General features: G+C 44.0%; 1 long non-coding RNA gene across 1 annotated transcript in view; it reads left to right on the top strand.

The window, feature by feature from the left end:
• The first annotated feature begins 259 nt into the window (after nt 1–259).
• LOC139036546 (uncharacterized) overlaps nt 260–20,425 on the top strand; it is a 133,962-nt gene continuing 113,796 nt past the window's right edge. Inside the window, exons 1-2 of the long non-coding RNA XR_011489325.1 lie at nt 260–452; nt 4,827–4,909. This is a non-coding gene — a long non-coding RNA (uncharacterized lncRNA). The remainder of the gene's footprint in view (nt 453–4,826; nt 4,910–20,425) is intronic.

Below are 20,425 nucleotides of genomic sequence, written 5' to 3'. Positions count from 1 at the left end.
AACAGAAAGAGACTCATAGACATAGAAAGCAAACTTACAGTTACCAAAGGGGAAAAGAGGAGAGGGATGAATTAGAACTTTGGGATCAACATATACACACTAATATATATATATAATAGATAACTAATAAGGACCTGGGCTACTATGTATTCCGGGGAGCTATACTCAATATCTTGTAATAGCTTATAATGGAAAATAATCTTAAAGTGTGTGTATCTATTAATATAAATGTATGACTATATGGCTTCCCAGGTGGCTCAGTGGTAAAAGAATCTGCCTGCAGTGCAGGAGAGGCGGGTTCCATCCCTGGGTTGACAAGATCCCCTGGAGAAGGGCATGGCAACCCCACTCCAGTATTCTTGCCTGGAGAATTCCGCGGACAGAGGAGCCTGGTGGACTACAGTCCATGGTGTTACAGACTCAGACACCACGCAGCAGCTGAGCATGCACAGGTATATGTATAACTGAATCAGTTTGCTATACACCTTGAAACTAATCAACTATGCTTTAATCAAACAATTTTTTAAAATGATGAGGAGAGCAGAAACATGAAAGGAGAACCAAAATTTACTAAAAATTATGAGATCTGACTGCCCTTCCTAAGAGCTTCCAGAATTCACAGTGGAAAGCAGCATCTGTGGCCCCCGTGTCTCAGTCCGAGCCCCACTGACACTCAGCCTGGGTAGGGGCTGAGTTTCTCTTGGGGAACACGAGTCACTGGGTGTGTGGAGGAAGCAGCTGTGGACAGGAGCACTTGTGAGCTCTTGAGCATCATGGTGTCGCATCAGCTAAGCAACCAGCCCCTAAGCTGCAGCCCAGGGGGGCTGGGCTGGGAGAAGCTAGCTTTGCAGGAAGGCATGATTCCACATGACATCCATCTGCTGGAGCCTCCATGTTGATCTTCTCTTATAATGCTTCTGCTTGGAGGACATACTTGCCACTTGCATATCGCTGGCTCGGTTCCTTAATCCATGAAAGGCCCAGCAGGCGTTGTCTTGTACATCTGTGAATGCCAGGAAATCAACGCCATTCAGCCAGCCACAGTGACCTTTAAGATACAGAGATGAGTTCAGAATGGCTCCTGGAAGCTAGCATTCAGCAGTTATGATAGTATGCACAGAATTTCCACTACCACCTTAATGATCATCTCTTGCATAAAAGGAGAAAAAGCACTAGTTCATTAGGCTTTGGTGGTAGCTCTTGGAGCTGAAGAAAGCAGGGAGGACAGGCTGGCTCACAAGGAGGGTGCCAACTGCCTATCCCCTTGTCAAGGGTCACATCCCATGACTCCAGCCCCCCAGGAAGGGAGAGGGAAAGAGCCCCAGGGCTGACAGCCTAAAGCTCAGGGTTCCTGCCTCAGCTCTGTGTCATGAGTCTGCATGACAACAGTCATTTTGAGCCTCGACTTCTCCATCTGTGGAATGGGATAATAGGACTACTTGCTGGATATATTGCAAAGATTCAGGAGGAGGTGGTTTTTGTTGGTTTGTTCGTTATTTTTTATAGAAGTTTGTACCTTTTGGCCACCTTCACCCATTTCACCCACTTACCACCCTCCACCTCTGGCAACCACCAGTCTGTTCTGAGTTTGATTTTTTATTTTTAGACTCCACTTACCTGAGATCATACAGCATTTGCCTTTCTCTGACTTATTTCACTTAGCATAATACTGTTGAGATCCAGCTCTGTCATTGCAAATGGCAGAGTTCGCCTTTTTATTTTTACATAGAGGAATAATACTCCACTATGTAATATACACATTTTCTTGTTCTATCAATGGACAAAAGTTGTTTCCATGTCTTGGCTATTATGAATAATGCTGCAGTGAACAGGAGGGTGTAGATAGGAGGAGGTTTTGAAACCTGAAAATCGCTACTGTTTTGTTTTTTCAATCATTCTTTCAAAAGCAATATACATCTATTTTTTAAAAAATTGATCACAGAGATTAGCTGAAATAAGAAACTAAAAATAACTTAATCCCATCACCTGTTTTTTTAATGCCTATAGGTTTATTTATCTATTCCTTCCTTTCTAAAATGGGATTATATTGCACATACTGTTTGATAATCACTTTTTTTAAACAGAAGACTATATAAGCATAGCTTTCCAAGTCATTGACTATTTTTCCTATAATTTTAAATGATTGTACAATATTCCGTTGCATGTTTGTAGCATGATCTATCCAACCAGCTCCCTAGTGTTTGACACTGATGTGGTTCTCTCTCTGGTTTTCTATCTGTATCTTTCCTCCTTCCTTCTCCTCCTCCCTCCCTGTCCCTCTTGCCCCTTCCCCATCCCCTCCTTCTTCTTCCTTCCTCCTCCTCCCTCCTTCTTGGAAGTTACAAATGATGCTGCGAGTTGCTTCACCCACTGCTGTGCAGTCCAGGAGCAGCCACATGGCCGGCTTGGCTCACCACATCCTTTGCTGGGATTCTGGGTCCAGCCCAAAAGGATGCATAGAAGGATGGCAGGGCAGGAGTTCCTTCATTCTAGATGTGGTGCTGCCAGGCAGTCCATGCTACTAAGACTGCTTGCATCTTCTTCCAATTCACCCCTCATTCCTCAGCAGACTCTCCCCTTCTCCTGCAACCCTTCGGGAGCTTGCAAAGCTCTTTGATGAATTTCCTTCTTGCCTAAGGTACTCATTGTCCATTTTTGCTGTTTGTTATCAAAAGATCTCCTGGAAATGCAATCAGGAATTTTATAGTACTAACCTGACTTCTTAATGTTTTAAGTTAATCAAAAGAATGGCCTACAGACATTAAAATTAAAGTCAAGTCTATAATCTTGTTTATACCAGGATTGAGCTTTATCCTTTCCTTTGTGACAGGATATTTGCCTCTGGAATTAGTAAACTTTAGTAATTTTTTTTTTTTAGCCTGCCAAGTAAATTGATATTTGTTTAATTTGCCAACAAATCTATTAGTGTCTTGGTTGGAAACTGTTGGGAAGAAGTTTCAGCCCAGACCCACTTTTTATTGGCTCTTTCTGAACCTCAGAAAACAAAGATTTACTATCAGTTTTATGGAAGCGCTGGCAAAACCACAACTATGATGATGCAGATGGCACAGTTGTAAAATATATATGTATGTGAGCATACTCAGCAGCACAGCTTGGTGAATAGATGTTCGGATTGCCGAGGGGAGAGAGGAACTTCGATGTGGCATGGTTTCTGTTTATCCATATGGCCTAACAGAGCAAGTGATAGGATGACTTTCCCTTCTGCTCTCTTGTCTGGTTTTCTTTAAGAATCCACAGCCCTCCTTCTCAGGAGTCCTCTTACTTTTCTCCCAGGCCAGGAGTTTATGGGAGGGGAACTCTCTTGAATGGTGGCCTTCAGGAATCCACCACGGGCCAGCCCATGGCTTCCAACTCAGAACCAAGTGAGGCTAATGATGGTGAAGGATGCTTTTCTTCACTCCCTGTCTTGCTCTGATTGGTGGGAAGAATGGTACCTATTACAGCAGAAAAGAGTCTAGTCACTATGAAACAGTGTTGGAGAATCAGACTGGTTTGGGTTTTAGAAGGTGGTAGACCTAGTTGTGAACCCAGCTCAGCCATTTTGACTTGACTTTGAATAATTGATCTACCCTGCTATTGAACATGTTCTCCAAACAGTTTCTCCACCTGTAAATTCTTTCAAATTAATGTGAGAATTTATGAGCTAGTGATGGCTTGGTATGTAGTGAGTACTCTTTAATAGTGGCCGTAATATTTTTTAATAATTATATCAATGTTTGCCAATAAGCTATTTTGGGATTTAAAGAACTCCATAAGCTTCAAGTAATGGATCTACTGAAAGACTACATATGGGAATTAGAAAAACAAGAATTCTGGCCCTATTAGTATTGAGGAAAGTGTGAAGTACTTAACAAGCAGGGTCAGGGGATGTCTGCATGTCTGAGACTTGCAGAGCATGAAAATGGATCATCCTTAAAATTCCACTCTGTCCACTTTGGCCAGGAAAGAGATGATGCGGTGCCAGCTTCAGAAATAGCTTTCTTGACAGCTTCCTCTTTCCACCTCTTGAAATGCTCACTCCTGGGAGATTTCCTCTTAGAACCAGCTGCCACACTGTGAACGCCGAAGCCCCATGGAGGTGTTTCAGTTCACAGCCTCACCTAAGCAGCACTCTCCACGGCTGGTCATGTGAATGCATCAACTTGAATATTCCAAACCAGCTGAATCTTCACATGCAGCCTCAGCTGACATCGGGTGAATTGCATGAGACATGCCACATGCAACTAGACAGCTGAGTGCGGCCACGCCTAAGAACCCTGAGAGATAATCACGAGTGGTTTCAAGCTACTGAGTTTGGGGTGGTTTGTTGTGCCCGAGCAGAGGAGCTGGAACAACACCAACCTTGGGTACACCACAGAGTGAATGTCTCCATCAAATGGAGTGAATGTCACCTCTCCCGCTCTCAGGATGGCCGGGGAACCCTCCTACTTGCTGCCTGCTTTATGGCATAGCAAGCGGTTTGCCTGTGGTTAATGTCTTCACAGACCCATGAAGTCATGAGCCTGAGTTACCACTTTGTTTTCTCTCTTCCTACTTCCCAGCACTTCTCAGAAATAGTCTGGCTCCTGCTTCTCAGACAGAAGCTGGACTTCCTTTTCCTAAAATCTGGCTTCTCTTCTCTGTATCATGTTCTTACATCCATGCTTTTTTCCTGTTTATTCGTCTCTCCCTGTTTCCTAGTCTTGCCCAGGTTTCCAGCTGGTCCTCTCACTCCCTTTGAGTCCACTGTCCTCTTCTCTTTGGACTTCCCTGCCAGTGATGACATCTGAGGCTGCTTCCTGACACCTCTCCCATCTCTGATTCAGGGCCATGGTGGAGACTCCCCGCCCTCATTCTCTGTGATCTGAGACTGTCAGTCAAGATCCCTCTCCCAAACCCTCGACCAGAGGTAAGTCATGGGATCAAACATAGGCAAGACTCTTTCTTTCCTGCGACTTTGAGTCTTCAGGAGGTGGTATTGATAGAAAATGGTGAGTATTGAGTGCAGACACTGGAAGAGAAGATCCATTTCTTCCTGCTGCCTGCACTGGGGGAGCTGCCTCTCCCAAAGGCTGCTTGCTTAATTCTTTCCTTTCCCTTTGTGAACTGTTCTTCCAAGAGGTAATTTTACATGTGAATCAACCAGAACTGTTTTCTGTTGTCTGGCACAAATTATTTCCTCCCTCCCCCCTCTTTTATTTTTTCTCTTGTTCACTCACCTCTCCTCTTAGTTCTCTGTCTTTCTATTTATTTCTGGGCTGTTCTCTCACTGTCTCTTTTCATAGACGTGCATATACAAGAATTTTCTCTCTCGCCACCATTTCTTCCCCTTTCTGGGTCTGCCTCTTTTCTTTTTATAATTAAATTGTTTTTAAATTGCAGTCTTCTGGGCCTTGCTCATGCCCAATCAACTCCACATGGGCCCTGCTTCCCCGGCCGGTGGGCGGTGGGGTTACAATGAAGCTGTGAGTCTCCGCCATGCCTGTGAGTTTGCCAAGCCAGAGTTTCATCCCTTCCAGCTCCCTCCCAGGATGGCTTCAGGCTCTTGAAGAAAGCAATGGCCATTTCTTGCTGCATTTCTCAGCTCCCTGAGTTCCAAGTCTCTCCTGCTGGGTTTGCAGTGGTGTTTGTATAAGCCTAGCATTAATAGGACACATATTTGGTGCTGCTTTTGGGAGGGAGTGTTTTAGAAATCTGGCAGATGGGCTTGTGTTGAAATAACTTTGGAGTGGAAATAGGAGGTCTGGGCGCCAGTCCGAGGCTGTATGGCAGACAGCCTCCACACTCTTCACCACTCCATATGTTGCCTCTCACGGGCGCCGGCCTGCGTCTGCTCCTCTTTTGTTTGCCAGCATTGGTCCTGGTCACAAATTCACACAAAGGCAGGTCACAGTTAGGATCCTTTAGAGAGGGTTCAGGGTCCATTGCTGAAGGATTTCTTAGGAGGGAGAAGACGAGTGATTGAAAGCCCACTTGGGAGAGTCTGGACTGGGGAGATTTATACAGAGCTTCCGTGGTGGGTCAGATGGTAAAGAACCCGCCTGCCAGTGCAGGAGACCCAGCTTTGGTTCAATCCCTGGATCAGGAAGATCCCTTGGAGAAGGAAATGAAAACCCACTCTGTTATTTTTGCCTGGAGGATTCCATGGACAGAGGAGCCTGATGGGCTGCAGCCCATGGGATCGCAAAGAGTCAGACACAACTGACTCCATAACAACAACATATATATAGCACGAAGCAGACATTGTTACTGCCCCTCCCGTACCCACTCACCACGCACCACTGCAGTATGCCATGCTGGTAGCTTCCCGCTGCTAGCACCTGAGAACGCCCGGGGGCTTTTGCTGACTGCGGGGTTTGCTTGGTCTGTGAGGATTGTGAGGGCAGACAGGAGTGCAGAGAGATTTACCTGGAGCAGCCCTGAACCAGTGACACATGGAAGTTGGTGGATAAATACCTCAGCTCTCCTACCCCTGGGATTCCGTGAGAGGTGTTCCATACACCTCCATACGTAGAGGTGTTCCAGACCCCAGAGGCCAGCTGTGGGATGGAGCCCCCATTGTCCGCAGTGGGGACCTGCTCATCAAAGCCCCCTCTAGCAGCTGCCTCCATCTGTCTCACTCCCCATTCCTTTCCAGTGGCCCCTGAGGTCATCCTTTCCCTGGTAAAACACTGTCCAGGAGAACCCAACCCAAAGAGAGGGTTTTCAAACTGCAGAGCCAATAGTTGGCAAGCCGGAGTGATGCTCCTAGGATAGAAAAGAGTGAAAAATGGAAAACTCCAGTTGGCCCCTTGAATGCCTCTTCATCAGTTCGTGTGTGTATGTTGGGGGAAGAGAGATGGTGGGTTGGAGATTGAAATACTGTGAAATTGACTCTGGATGGGGATACGAGCTAGAAACTAGACTTTAGTACCTTTGATTTCAACAAATCACTCAACTTTCTCCGTCGAGTTTCTTTCTGAAAATAAATGGCCCAACTGACCTCACCAGGTGCCATGGTATGAAAGCAGGAACTGAAAGCCATGAACCTTCTTAGCCTATTGAAAAATGGTGTCAAGGCATTCAGGTTTTTTCCTTATAAAGGTCTCATTTGTTTTTATAGTGAAATGGTTTTGATGACAGTTTCTAAAATGCCAGCATTATGCACTAAGTGTTTGCCATGAATAGTGCTGATTTTCAACAGTTACGTTCGTTATAAATTCACAGACATAAAAAGTGCCATAGTGATGAACATGCATGTCCTAAGCCCTGAAATCATGAAAGTTTAATGGCTGCACTTTCGTTGCCCTGGGTCTTGTATCTGTTGTTGCTGTTCGGTTCCTATTTAACATGCTCAAAGCATCCACATCTGAACAAGCTGATCCTTACAAGACAGCTTGTTTTTCACCATGCTCAGGGCTGGGACTTTGGGCTTTGATCTTTTTTCCGCTGCACTGTGGACCAGGTTATGAGTTTTATTCCAATGCCAGCCGGCTGTTGTGGGACAGTGATATTTTATGCAGGGTCTCAAGCATATGATAGGTTTGTTTGCAGATCAAGATTTAGGAGTACAGACTTGGAAATTCAGTATTTTTGGTTTCTTCCAGGATGATTCTGGGGGATGGGTCTGAAGAGTAGAGAGGGAAGAATGGTTGGCCTTAAGACCCACAAGGAAAGGAGAGAAAAGTGATGATGCTATGGGTTTCTCCATGATTGCTTTATTCAATTTCATGGCAGTCCTCTCTGTGTATTGATTATGTCCATTTTTACAGATGAGGAACCTCAGGTTCAGAGAAGTGAAGTGACCTGCCTGAGATCACACCACCCATGAATGCAGAGCTGGGATGCCAGCCCAGTCGTTCATCACTCTGTCCTATGGCAGTGTTTAGATATTTGAAGATAAGTTGCATGTAGGAACTAGTAGAACCCAACCTGTGTGAGGTTCTTCCAGAGTCACATCCTGTATAAGGGGGTGGAGATAGATGCTCAAGAAAGTACCTCCCAACTTTTAGATCCTAGGATGGGCTATGAAAGGATGAGCCTTGGCCAAAATGTTCTGAGTATTTTATTTGTGTTCTTATGAAAGGACTAGTTTACCTCCCAAGTAAGATACTTCTAAAGTCATGAATGGTCTTCACGGTGATTCCATTTGAGATCTTCATTGGAGATCCACTGGGATCTCCACTGTGTTGATTTCAGCACAGCCAGCCTTAACTTGGGTAGCTTCTTGGGGGAAGTTTCCTGCATGCAACTGATCTTGTGCCATGTGGATTCTTTTGGTTTCCTTCCCAGCATACAGATCCCAAGGTAGATCCTTGGAAGCTTTTTGAGGGGCTAATGATCCTTGGGCTTCCCCAACTGGTGTTGGTACTCCATGGAGGACCACAGTAATCATGCATCTCCTCATCTACACCTTGCAGGTAACCTGCATACCTCACACTATTCACCTGCAGACCTACCTGCAGTGTAGGTTATCTCCTGAGAGCATAAGCTTGTTGAATAAAACATAATGATGGTCAATTTTGGTCAGGACTTCCCTGTTCCAGAGTGGATAACAATAGTTGTCTCTATGAACTTGAGGAAAAGGCTTATTCTCAGGTGTAAGTATTGCAGTCTGGTCAATGAAACTACTTATTGTCTTATATGTAGTCTTATATGTCTTATATGTAGTCTACAAAGACCCATTTAGAATAATAATAATAATAAAGTTATTGAACAGCTAGGGAGAAAAGTGGATTATTTGTTTTATTATGCGTGTACGTGTACATGAGTGTTTGTGTGTGCTGGTGTATCTGTCTCTTATACACGTCTATGTATGTGTGTTCAGTCACTCAGTCATGGCTGACTCTTTTCAAACCTATGGACTGTAGTCCACTAGGCTCTTCTGTGCATGGAATTTTCCAGGCAAGAATACTGGAGCCAGTTTCTATTTCCTACTCCACGGTATCTTTCTGACCCAGGGATTGAACCTATGTCTCTTGTGTCTCCTGCATTGACAGGAGGATTCCTTAGCACTGCGCCACCTGGGAAGCCCACTTGTGTACACATACACAGATAAGCACATTTACACACATATATGTATAGGTATATCTGTACATAGGAAAATCAGATCTGGGGCTTCCCTAGTGGTCCGGGGACTAAGACTCTGCACTCGCAATGCGGGGGCCTGAGTTCAATTCCTGGTCAGGGGAATAGATCGCACATACTACGACTGAAAGATCCAGCATACTGCAGTGAAGACTGAAGATTCCATCTGCCAAAAGTAGACCCAGCGCAGCCAAATAAAATCTTAATAATTTTCTTTTAAAAAAGAGAGAATCATGTGGGAGAGGGGACTGGGATGGGGAATACATGTAAATCCATGGCTAATTCATTTCAATGTATGACAAAAACCATTGCAATGATGTAAAGTAATTAGCCTCCAACTAATAAAAATAAATGGAAAAAAAAAAGACACACACAAAAAATAAATAATTAAGGAGCTATAAAAAAGAAGAGAGAGAGAATCAGATCCCTCTGTGTGTACCTTATGAGCTGTGGTCTTCCAGGTGTCAATTTGCCTGAATGGTTTCCCCACCAGAGGAGAGAGGAGAGGACATAGAGGGATCTTTATAAGTCATCCAGCTCCTCCCAAGACTTGAAAGAAGCAGGAGAAGCTATTTTCACAAGAGATCTAGGGACACCCGACTGTGGAAGCAGGGCTGGGGTCCCCAGGTGATCAGGGGTGCCATGGATTGATGGAAGGGCTATGCCTCCTACTTTCTCTTGCAACCAGACGTGGCGCTGGCCACAGGAAACGTCAGAATGGTGGCCAGTGCCTGGCAGTCAGGGGAGAGGATCTAGAGAGAAGGGTAGCGTCTCCAGATGGCACCTCAAGGGCTTCCTCAAACAAGCTTTAAGGAAGGTCAGAGATTTTGTTTTAAACTCAGGGACTGGGACTTCCCTGGTGGTCCAGTGGTTAAGCATCCACCTGCCAACGTAGGGGACACAGGTTTGATCTCTGGGAGCGAAGATTGCACACACCGAGGAGCAGTTAAGTCCCTGAGTCTCAACTAACTGAGCCTGTGCTCCAGGGTTGGTAACCTGCAGCTACAGAAGAAGCCTGAGTGCCGCAGTAACGACCCAGCACAGCCATCAGTGAATAAAGAAAGAGTAACCTTAGGAGTCAAGGAAAAAGCCAGAAAAATGCGGGGTATATCATTCTTTGGGGCTTCTGTGAATATGCCAGCAGTCTGATTGTGGTAGGCAGAACTGTCCTCCCCCGTCCCCACTCGGACCATGAAGATCCTCTAAGCCTTAGAACCTGTGGACGTGTTACGTCACTTGGCCACAGTGAGTTCAGGTTGCAGATACAATTAAGGCTGCCAGTCAGCTGACTTTACAGTAGAGTGAAGAGCCTAGATTACCTAGATGGGCTCAATCTCATCACCTGGAGATGCGAGAAGGTGCCGTGAGCCGAGGACCGTGGCCACCTCGAGGAGCCAGAAATAGCCCTCAGGTACAGTCAGCGAGAAAACAGGGACCTCGGTACAACTTCAAGGAGCTACATTCTGCCAGCAACCCAAATGGACAGAAAACAGATTCTCCCCTCAAACTAGAGGTTTCAGAAAGGAACGCAGCAGCTGACCTCTGGGTTTCAGCCATGCCTGCCAGACTTCTGACCTGCAGAGCTGTGAGGCGATTTGTGCTGCTTCAAATGGTGAGTTTGTGGTGCTTTGTTATGAAAACAAATATAATAATAAAAAAAAACCCTGTCTCTCCTCATCTTTAAAAAACTTCCTTTCCGAATTGCCTCCCAATCTAAGACCATCTTCTCTGTTTTCAGGCTTTTATTCACATATCACTTTGAAGGTATATTTCTCTGGTGTCTTTTACCTTTTATTCAGTTTTAGCTGGAAATTTGATTCTTGCTTCTTCATTTATCAGTTGAAACTTTCCTGCCAACACATATTTTGGCAGTTTTTAATCTTATGGCTTTTTTGTTTGTTTTTACCTTAAAAGACTAACTCCATATATTAGGTTTGTTGAAGGGGCCAATGAATCTGAAAAGTTGTACAACCTCAAGTGGCCATAGAAATATAAGTACAAATAATGAGTTGTTTTGATCTGTCGTTCAGGGAAAATTAAAAGATGTGTATTACGAAGCGTTGATGAGTGTGAAAAGAAGTGTGCCCTTTTATACACAGTTGGAATATAACCTTGCAGACTCTCTTATGGAAAGGCTGCATGACAGTATTTTCATAAATGGAAATGCGAATTCCTTTTGACCGAGAGATACACATAAAGATAAAGATGTCTATTCTGGTGTCTGAGGTTGTATAAAATTGGAAACCGTGATAAATGGGCATAAAAGCAGGTCAGAGAAAGACCGTGGGGAGGAACTGGGGAGTGGGAACATGCAGCCCTTGTGTCTAAAAACATGTGAATTGTTTTTATCTTTTACAGAGAGAATCTGACCTTGATCCCTAAAGTAACATTAGAAGGAAAGAAATCCCAGGTTCTTTTCCCAGAGAAATCCAGGTCCACTTCTACTTCATAAAGTCAAAACGAACCCGGCAGGCTGTCAAACCCCAAAAGTTCAGGCAGCAGGTGGACAATTTAGTCACGGAGCTGGCTGGTTAGTTATTTGGATAATTGAATTTCAGCCATCACGGATAATGTAATCCAGTTTAATTTGCAAAAATGTCATGTCTGGAGACAAATCAGAAGAAAAACATTTGGTAATGGCGGGAACGTCATTGGAGAGACTTATTTTGTGTTATGAGCTGTCTGTAGGAACCAACCCTTTCACGGTGCAAGCGCCTAGATTGAAAAGATGTGATTAAGAACCTCAGCAATCTGGTGTGTGTCATTAATGTTAGTGTTATATAATGCGCTTTGCTAATATATTTATGAAATGTTTGATTTAGGAGTCCATTTGCCCCTTGTCAAAAGCATCTGGGAATGCCTTCATTTTCAATTTGTTTACTGGAATAATCATTTGATTTGGGTTTTCCCACTTGGCAAGTTTTTCTGATCCCAACAACATCTCTAACTACACCACATGGTAGATTTCTATTGTTCTGGAAATTTTGAGCTTCTTTTCAAATATTGGATATGGCAAACGGCCCACCATTTGTCAGCTTAAACATGTTGGCTTTGAAAAGGGGCTGCAACTAAAAATTGTATTTATCTCCTTGGATCGATGACCAAACACCTTTCTGCTTGTATAATCTTTTCTTAGTCTCAGCTGTGACCACTGCTTGTTTAGAAGGTTTGGACATGACTTGTGGACTACAGGGAGAGCCCAGCTGATATTTATTAGCTTGGTGTCTTCTGGAAGGAAACTCAACATCAAAAAAGGGCTATATGAAGACTCTCAGGTGATGTGGGAGGGGAGTAGACATTGTATCAATAAGTACACATGGTGGCTGGGATTCCAATTTGGTTTGTTTCAGAGAGACCTATAGATGCTTGGGTTCCAGATACAGAGACCGAAATCCTGGAACACACTGGGGCATAAGGATCTCTGTTTGGCGACCCCACTAAGTTACAGCTAACTCGATGCCCTTTGTGCAAGATTGCAGACCAGTAGTATTTTGCGGCTCAGTGTCAGAGGGTTGTTGGACCAGGCAGGACAGCAGAAATGCCTCTTGGGATTTTTGAACACTTTGAAGTGTTAGAGACTTGGGAGTCTCCGAAATAAATGGTATAGCCTTGCTGACATCTGAGTGCAAGCTGATGGTCACCCTGGCATTATGACACACATCTGCACTCACATGCTAGTGATGATTGGTCACACTTGGCCTTCACAGTGAGCCTCGGATGTGGACTCGACACTGAAACAATCCTTTCACAGTGGTTTGTTTTACCAACAATTAAATTCTGCCATTATCAGTATGGCAGAATAAAGATATGTGCACAGTAGGAAACTTGTGAATGTAACCACTGGGTCCTTTCTGACCCAGCAGAATCTGGCCACTGGAGTGCTCATCTGGTGTCCTCAAGATCATCACATTATTCAGTGGTATTTGTGAATTGTTCCCTAGAGGTCATAGGGTGGAAATAAAAGTAAATGGAGAAAATGACGACCTTTCATTTAGAAGTTCAACTACATTAGAAAAGATTTTCAGAACCTAGGGTCCAATTGCCAATAGATAGTAAAGTGATGAGTTATAATTGTAGACTTGAGATAGGTTTCCAGAAATAACTCAGTGAAATTATATCATTGTCACCAATTCCAAGAGCCTAGAAACTTTTTTAATTTGTCCAATAAATGCTCTGAATGTTGCATCCCTTCTCCACCCGAGTCCTCAGCCAAATCTGCTTTTCATGTAGGTTGTCTTTCTTTCCACCTATGTCGGAACCTTGGTAATCACACAATATCTATCTTCACACGTGAGGTCTATGTAAGTGTGAGGGTAGCCTGGGGGGGTCATTGAGCCAGGCAAGGGCATCACCCAGGCTGCCTGTCTTCATATCAGAGTGTCTATAGGGCTGCGCTCTTTGAGAATTACAGGCTGACTTTTTTTTTCAGGCTGACTCTTAAGTCCTCAGGAACCTAAATTTCTTACCTTAGGTCTTTGCCAAAGCATTTTGAGTGCTTAGGTTGTTCTACAGATAGAGATAGAATATTATTTCTTCCTGGGAAATACATCCTTAGATGAGCACCCAATAATCCAAATAATTTCCCTTGGCTTCAATCTTCCTATCTGGAGAATGCATGAGACTGACTTTTCCTCCCAGAGGTTTTTGTATGTGATGCTTACATGAGATCAAAGACCTAGGACTCTAAGACCTCTCACGCTGGACCGCTCTGATTGGGTCCACCCACCCGACTCATGTGTCCGTGAGAGTCACTGATCCAAACGTGCTGGTTCTCAATATAAGTGGGAAAGAGAGCTTGGAAAATTCACCCATGGGAATCAGGTTTAATAGAAAGCACATGGATGGTATTGAAAGCAAGCTGTACTTCCATAGCGACCTAGAGATAAAGTTTTCATGGAGGAGGAGATGTCAGAGCCACAGACCCTGCCCTCACAGGAAGGATGAGGGATGCCCGCCAGCTGGATCTGGCCTGGTGCTGCATTCAGTTGCTCAGTCATGTCCAACTCTTTGCAACGCCATGGACTGCAGCCCTCCAGGCTCCTCTGTCCACGGGACTCTCCAGGCAAGAATACTGGAGTGGGTGGCCATGCCCTCCTCCAGGGGATCTTCCCAGCCCAGGGATTGTACCCAGGTCTCCTGCATTGCAGGTGGATTCTTTACCAATTGAGCCACCGGGAAAACCCGGATCTGGCCTTAGACCACTGTTAAGCACTGAGCTGCTCAGTGGCATCCATCGCCCAGCTTCTTTCACTCACTTCTGAGACCAGGTCACCCTCCAGGCCAATCCCATTAGCATGTGTGGCGTGGGACTTGGGCAACTCTGCTATTAGCGCTTCTCAGGGGATTTGCATATGGAACCAAGGTGAGAACCACTGCTTTGGTCCCTGTGCTTTTCCCCAGCAGCAGCCGCTCCTGGGAGCTGGGTAGAAAGGCAGAACTTTGGCCCTACCCCAGACCTGCTGAGTCAGAATCTACACCTTAACAAGGTCCCCATGCAGTTCTTGTCCTTTTGAACAATATGGGAACAAGGTTTCTCAGAAGAAAGAAAAAACAGGAGAGAAAAAGGCCATGGATATTTTTTATCTTAATGTGATAAAGTGAAAATGACTCCTGTGTTATTACACACTAATATGTTTAAAAACTACTTAAATACTTAAAATAAAATTTTGAGCTTGGGAGGCTGCCGTTTGCACACAAAATGTGATTCTGTAGTCAAGACAATAGTTGAAGATAAATGGCAAGGATTGGGCTTTTCGGTTTAAGTATACTCTTGAAAGCATCTCACATATAGGACACAAGATAGAAAAGAATTGTGTTCTGATATTTTTTTTTTTTTTTGTAAAGGCCTGCATCTGTTGGGGGAGGCATTACTTTTTCAAGAAGGAATGTGAAATGAAAGAGGTTGAATATAGAAAAGGTGATTGGAAACAATAAATGAAGGCTTTGCTGTTTGTAGGAACACAAATATAGACAGAGGTGAACTGTATTTTCAAAGCAAAGAAAAATAATATTCACTCTGGTGAGTGGAATTTACATAGATCTTGATCAAATATGCATCCTCATCCTAAGTTTAAGACTGGGCACAGCACGCAGCCTCGTTACACAGAGTGCTGGCTCTTTGAAAGAGCAGAAAAGAGGAGTCAGGAGCAACTGAGAGTGGGCGCACAAAAAGACAAACACCCGGATTAGGGAAGGGCTAGGCTGGTGAGGGGAAAGGAGCTCTCATTGTTGGGGACCAGGCCAGGTGCCCCATATGCAGAGGGCGGCAGGCTGATGGAGCCTTGGGGTTGAGCTCCTTGCCTTCGATATGGTCATGGCTGTGAACCCAGACCTCTTTGCTTTCTCTGTGATCCAGGTCATCTGGAAGTTCTTGAGGATCTTGGTGAACAGCATCACTTTTCCACTTGAGGCCCAGAACCCACCTTGCCACGTTTTAGTGATTTTCAAAACAGCAGAATAACATGTTATCCATTTGCCTCCACTTCTTCCTTCTTACCTTGCTTATCACTTCCTTGTTCTCTGACTTCTTAAACCATAGCCTTCCTTTAGAAATCAGCAGCAGAAAAGCTGTTTCCTTATCACAGATTTCCAGGATTCCCATCAATCCTGCAGTGAAAATTTAAGCACCATTTTCAGGCAGGAAACTTGTCAACTTGCCTGACAGCAAGAGAGATGATGTTTCCAAGATTCTTCCTGACTACTGTGATGTTATCATAACTGTGAGAAGACCCGGTATCCCACTGCTTTACTTACTTAGTGTGTTAACCATCCCAGGGCTGTAACATGAAGGTTCACTTTCAGTTCAGTTCAGTCACTCAGTCGTGTCCGACCGTGACCCCATGATCCACAGCATGCCAGGCCTTCCTGTCCATCACCAACTCCCGGAGGTTACTCAAACTCATGTCCATTGAGTCGGTGATGCCATCCAGCCATCTCATCCTCTGTCGTCCCCTTCTCCTCCTGCCCGCAATCCCTCCCAGTGTCAGGGTCTTTTCCAATGAGTCAACACTTCGCATGAGGTGGCCAATGTATTGGAGTTTCAGCTTTAGCATCAGTCCTTCCAATGAACACCCAGGACTGGTCTCCTTTAGGATGGACCGGTAGGAAGTCCTTGCAGTCCAAGGGACTCTCAAGAGTCTTCTCCAACAACACAGTTGAAAAGCATCAATTTTTCGGCACTCAGCTTTCTTCACAGTCCAACTCTCACATTCATACATGACCACTGGAAAAACCATAGCCTTGACTAGATGGATCTTCGTTGGCAAAGTCAACTCTCTGCTTTTTAATATGCTATCTAGGTTGGTCATAACTTTCCTTCCAAGGAGTAAGTGTCTTTTAATTTCATGGCTGCAATCACCATCTGCAGTGATTTTGGAGCCCAAGAAAATAAAGTCTCTCACTGTTTCCACTATTTCCCCATCTATTTGCCATGACGTGATGGGACCAGATGCCATGATCTTAGTTTTCTGAATGTTAAGCTTTAAGCCAACTTTTTCACTCTCCTCTTTCACTTTCATCACAAGGCTTTCCAGTTCCTCTTCACTTTCTGCCATAAGGGTGGTGTCATCTGCATATCTGAGGTTATTAATATTTCTCCTGGCAATCTTGATTCCAGCTTGTGCTTCATCCAGTCCAGCATTTCTCATGATGTACTCTGCATATAAGCTAAATAAGCAGGGTGACAAAATACAGCCTTGATGTGCTCCTTCTCCTATTTGGAACCAGTCTGTTGTTCCATGACCAGTTCTAACTGTTGCTTCCTGACCTGCATACAGGTTTCTCAAGAGGCAGGTCAGGTGGGTCTGGTATTCCCATCTCTTTCAGAATTTTCCACAGTTTATTGTGACCCACACAGTCAAAGGCTTTGGCATAGTCAATAAAGCAGAAATAGATGTTTCTCTGTAACTCTCTTGGTTTTTCAACGATCTAGGAGATGTTGGATGTTGTCTGACTCAATGAAACTAAGTCATGCCATGTGGGGCCACCTAAGATGGACAGGTCATGGTGGAGAGGTCTGACAGAATGTGGTCCACTGGAGAAGGGAATGGCAAACCACTTCAGTATTCTTGCCTTGAGAACCCCATGAACAGTATGAAAAGGCAAAAAGATAGGACACTGAAAGATGAACTCCTCAGGTCAGTAGGTGCCCAATATGCTACTGGAGATCAGTAGAGAAATAACTCCAGAAAGAATGAAGGGATGGAGCCAAAGCAAAACAAGACCCAGTTGTGGATGTGACTGGTGAGAGAAGCAAGGTCCAATGCTGTAAAGAGCAATATTGCATAGGAACCTGGAATGTTAGGTCCGTGAATCAAGACAAATTTTGGAAGTGGTCAAACAGGAGATGGCAAGAGTAAATGTCGACATTCTAGGAATCAGCAAACTAAAATAGACTAGAATGGGTGAATTTAACTCAAATGACCATTATATCTACTACTGTGGGCAGGAATCCCTTAGAAGAAATGAGGTAACCATCATGGTCAACAAAACAGTCCAAAATACAGTGCTTGGATGCAATCTCAAAAATGACAGAATGATCTCTATTCATTTCCAAGGCAAACCACTCAATATCATGGTAATCCAAGCCTATGCCCCAACCAGTAATGCTGAAGAAGCTGAAGTTGAACTGTTCTGTGAAGACCTATAAGACCTTTTAGAACTAACACCCAAAAAAGATGTCCTTTTCATTATAGGGGACTGGAATGCAAAAGTAGGAAGTCAAGAAAACACCTGGAGTAACAGGCAAATTTGGCCTTGGAGTACGGAATGAAGCAGGGCAAAAGCTAATAGAGTTCTGCCAAGAGAACGCACTGGTCATAGCAAACACCCTCTTCCAACAACAAAAGAGAAGACAATACACATGGACATCACTAGACGGTCGACACCGAAATTTGATTGATTATATTCTTTGCAGCCAAATATGGAGATGCTCCATACAGTCAGCAAAAGCAAGACCGAGAGCTGGCTGTGGCTCGGATCATGAACTCCTTATTGCCAAACTCAGACTGAAATTGAAGAAAGTGGAGAAAACCACTAGACCTTTCAGGTATGACCTAAATCAAATCCCTTATGACTATACAGTGGAATGAGAAATAGATTTAAGGGACTAGATCTGATAGACAGAGAGCCTGATGAACTATGGATGGAGGTTCATGACATTGTATAGGAGACAGGGACCAAGACCATCCCCATGGAAAAGAAATGCAAAAAAGCAAAATTGCTGTCTGAGGAGGCCTTACAAATAGCTGTGAAAAGAAGAGAAGTGAAAAGCAAAGGAGAAAAGGAAAGATATTCCCATTTGAATGCAGAGTTCCAAAGAATAGCAAGGAGGGGTAAGAAAGTCTTCCTCAGTGATCAATGCAAAGAAATAGAGGAAAACAATAGAATGGGAAAGACTAGAGATCTCTTCAAGAAAATCAGAGATACCAAGGGAACATTTCATGCAAAGATGGGGTCAGTAAAGGACAGAAAAGGTATGGACCTAAAAGAAGCAGAGAATATTAAGAAGAGGTGGCAAGAATACACAGAAGAACTGTACAAAAAAGATGTTCACAACCCAGATAATCACGGTGGTGTGATCACTCACCTAGAGTCAGACATCCTGGAATGTGAAGTCAAGTGGGCCTTAGGAGCATCACTAAGAACAAAGCTAGTGGAGGTGATGGAATTCCAGTTGAGCTATTTCAAATCCTGATAGATGATGCTATGAAAAGGTTGCACTCAATATGCCAGAAAATTTGGAAAAGTCAGCAGTGGCCACAGGACTAGAAAAGGTCTGTTTTCATTCCAATCCCGAAGAAAGGCAGTGCCAAAGAATGCTCAAACTACTGCACAATTGCACTCATCTCACGCTAGTAAAGTAATGCTCAGAATTCTCCAGGTCAGGATTCAGCAATACATGAACTGTGAACTTCCAGATGTTCAAACTGGTTTTAGAAAAGGTAGAGGATCCAGAGATCAAATTCCCAACATCCGAAGGTTCACTTTGGTTTTACAGAAACTTCCTGACTTGAATGTCCTTGACTAATGGTCAAGGGCAATTTGCTCATAGACATATCAGGGTCTTCAGTTAAACTCCTCAAGCTGGTCTCCATATACTAAACCTAACCCAGACTTGCCTGTGAGTGTCCAGGAGTTTTTGGCGGAGGCGTGGTTTGTCAATGGCCTGCTGCAGGGTTGGGGGCACTGAGTATAGCTGTGTGTTTATGGGACCTTTTGAAGGAGGTCACCATTATCTTCATTACCTCCATAGTTTGGCCTTCAACGGAAAATTGGATTAAAGATTTACTGAGCTTGGCCCCATCATCTTTCAGGATTTGAAATAGCTCAACTGGAATTCCATCACCTCCACTAGCTTTGTTCTTAGTGATGCTCCTAAGGCCCACTTGACTTCACATTCCAGGATGTCTGGCTCTAGGTAAGTGATCACACTATCATGATTATCTGGGTCTGAAGATCTTTTTTGTATAGTTCTTCTGTGTATTCTTGCCACCTCTTCTTAATATCTTCTGCATCTGTTAGGGCCTTACCATTTCTGTCCTTTATCGAACCCATCTTTGCATGAAATGTTCCCTTGGTACCTCTAATTTTCTTGAAGAGATCTCTAGTCTTTCCCATTCTATTGTTTTCCTCTATTTCTTTGCATTGATCACTGAGGAAGACTTTCTTACCCCTCCTTGCTATTCTTTGGAACTCTGCATTCAAATGGGAATCTCTTTCCTTTTCTCCTTTGCTTTTCATTTCTCTTCTTTTCACAGCTATTTGTAAGGCCTCCTCAGACAGCAATTTTGCTTTTTTGCATTTCTTTTCCATGGGGATGGTCTTGGTCCCTGTCTCCTATACAATGTCATGAACCTCCATCCATAGTTCATCAGGCTCTCTGTCTATCAGATCTAGTCCCTTAAATATTTCTCACTTCCACTGTATAGTCATAAGGGATTTGATTTAGGTCATACCTGAAAGGTCTAGTGGTTTTCTCCACTTTCTTCAATTTCAGTCTAAGTTTGGCAATAAGGAGTTCATGATCCGAGCCACAGCCAGCTCTCGGTCTTGCTTTTGCTGACTGTATGGAGCATCTCCATAATTTGGCTGCAAAGAATATAATCAATCAGATTTCGGTGTCGACCGTCTGGTGATGTCCATGTGTATTGTCTTCTCTTTTGTTGTTGGAAGAGGGTGTTTGCTATGACCAGTGCGTTCTCTTGGCAGAACTCTATTAGCCTTTGCCCTGCTTCATTCCGTACTCCAAGGCCAAATTTGCCTGTTCCTCCAGGTGTTTTCTTGACTTCCTACTTTTGCATTCCAGTCCCCTATAATGAAAAGGACATCTTTTTTGGGTGTTAGTTCTAAAAGGTCTTGT

Source organism: Odocoileus virginianus, chromosome 9, assembly GCF_023699985.2.
Source record: "Odocoileus virginianus isolate 20LAN1187 ecotype Illinois chromosome 9, Ovbor_1.2, whole genome shotgun sequence".
Taxonomy (NCBI): domain Eukaryota; kingdom Metazoa; phylum Chordata; class Mammalia; order Artiodactyla; family Cervidae; genus Odocoileus; species Odocoileus virginianus.
Note: the sequence above shows the minus strand (reverse complement) of the source record. Positions and strands in the feature narration are given on the sequence as shown.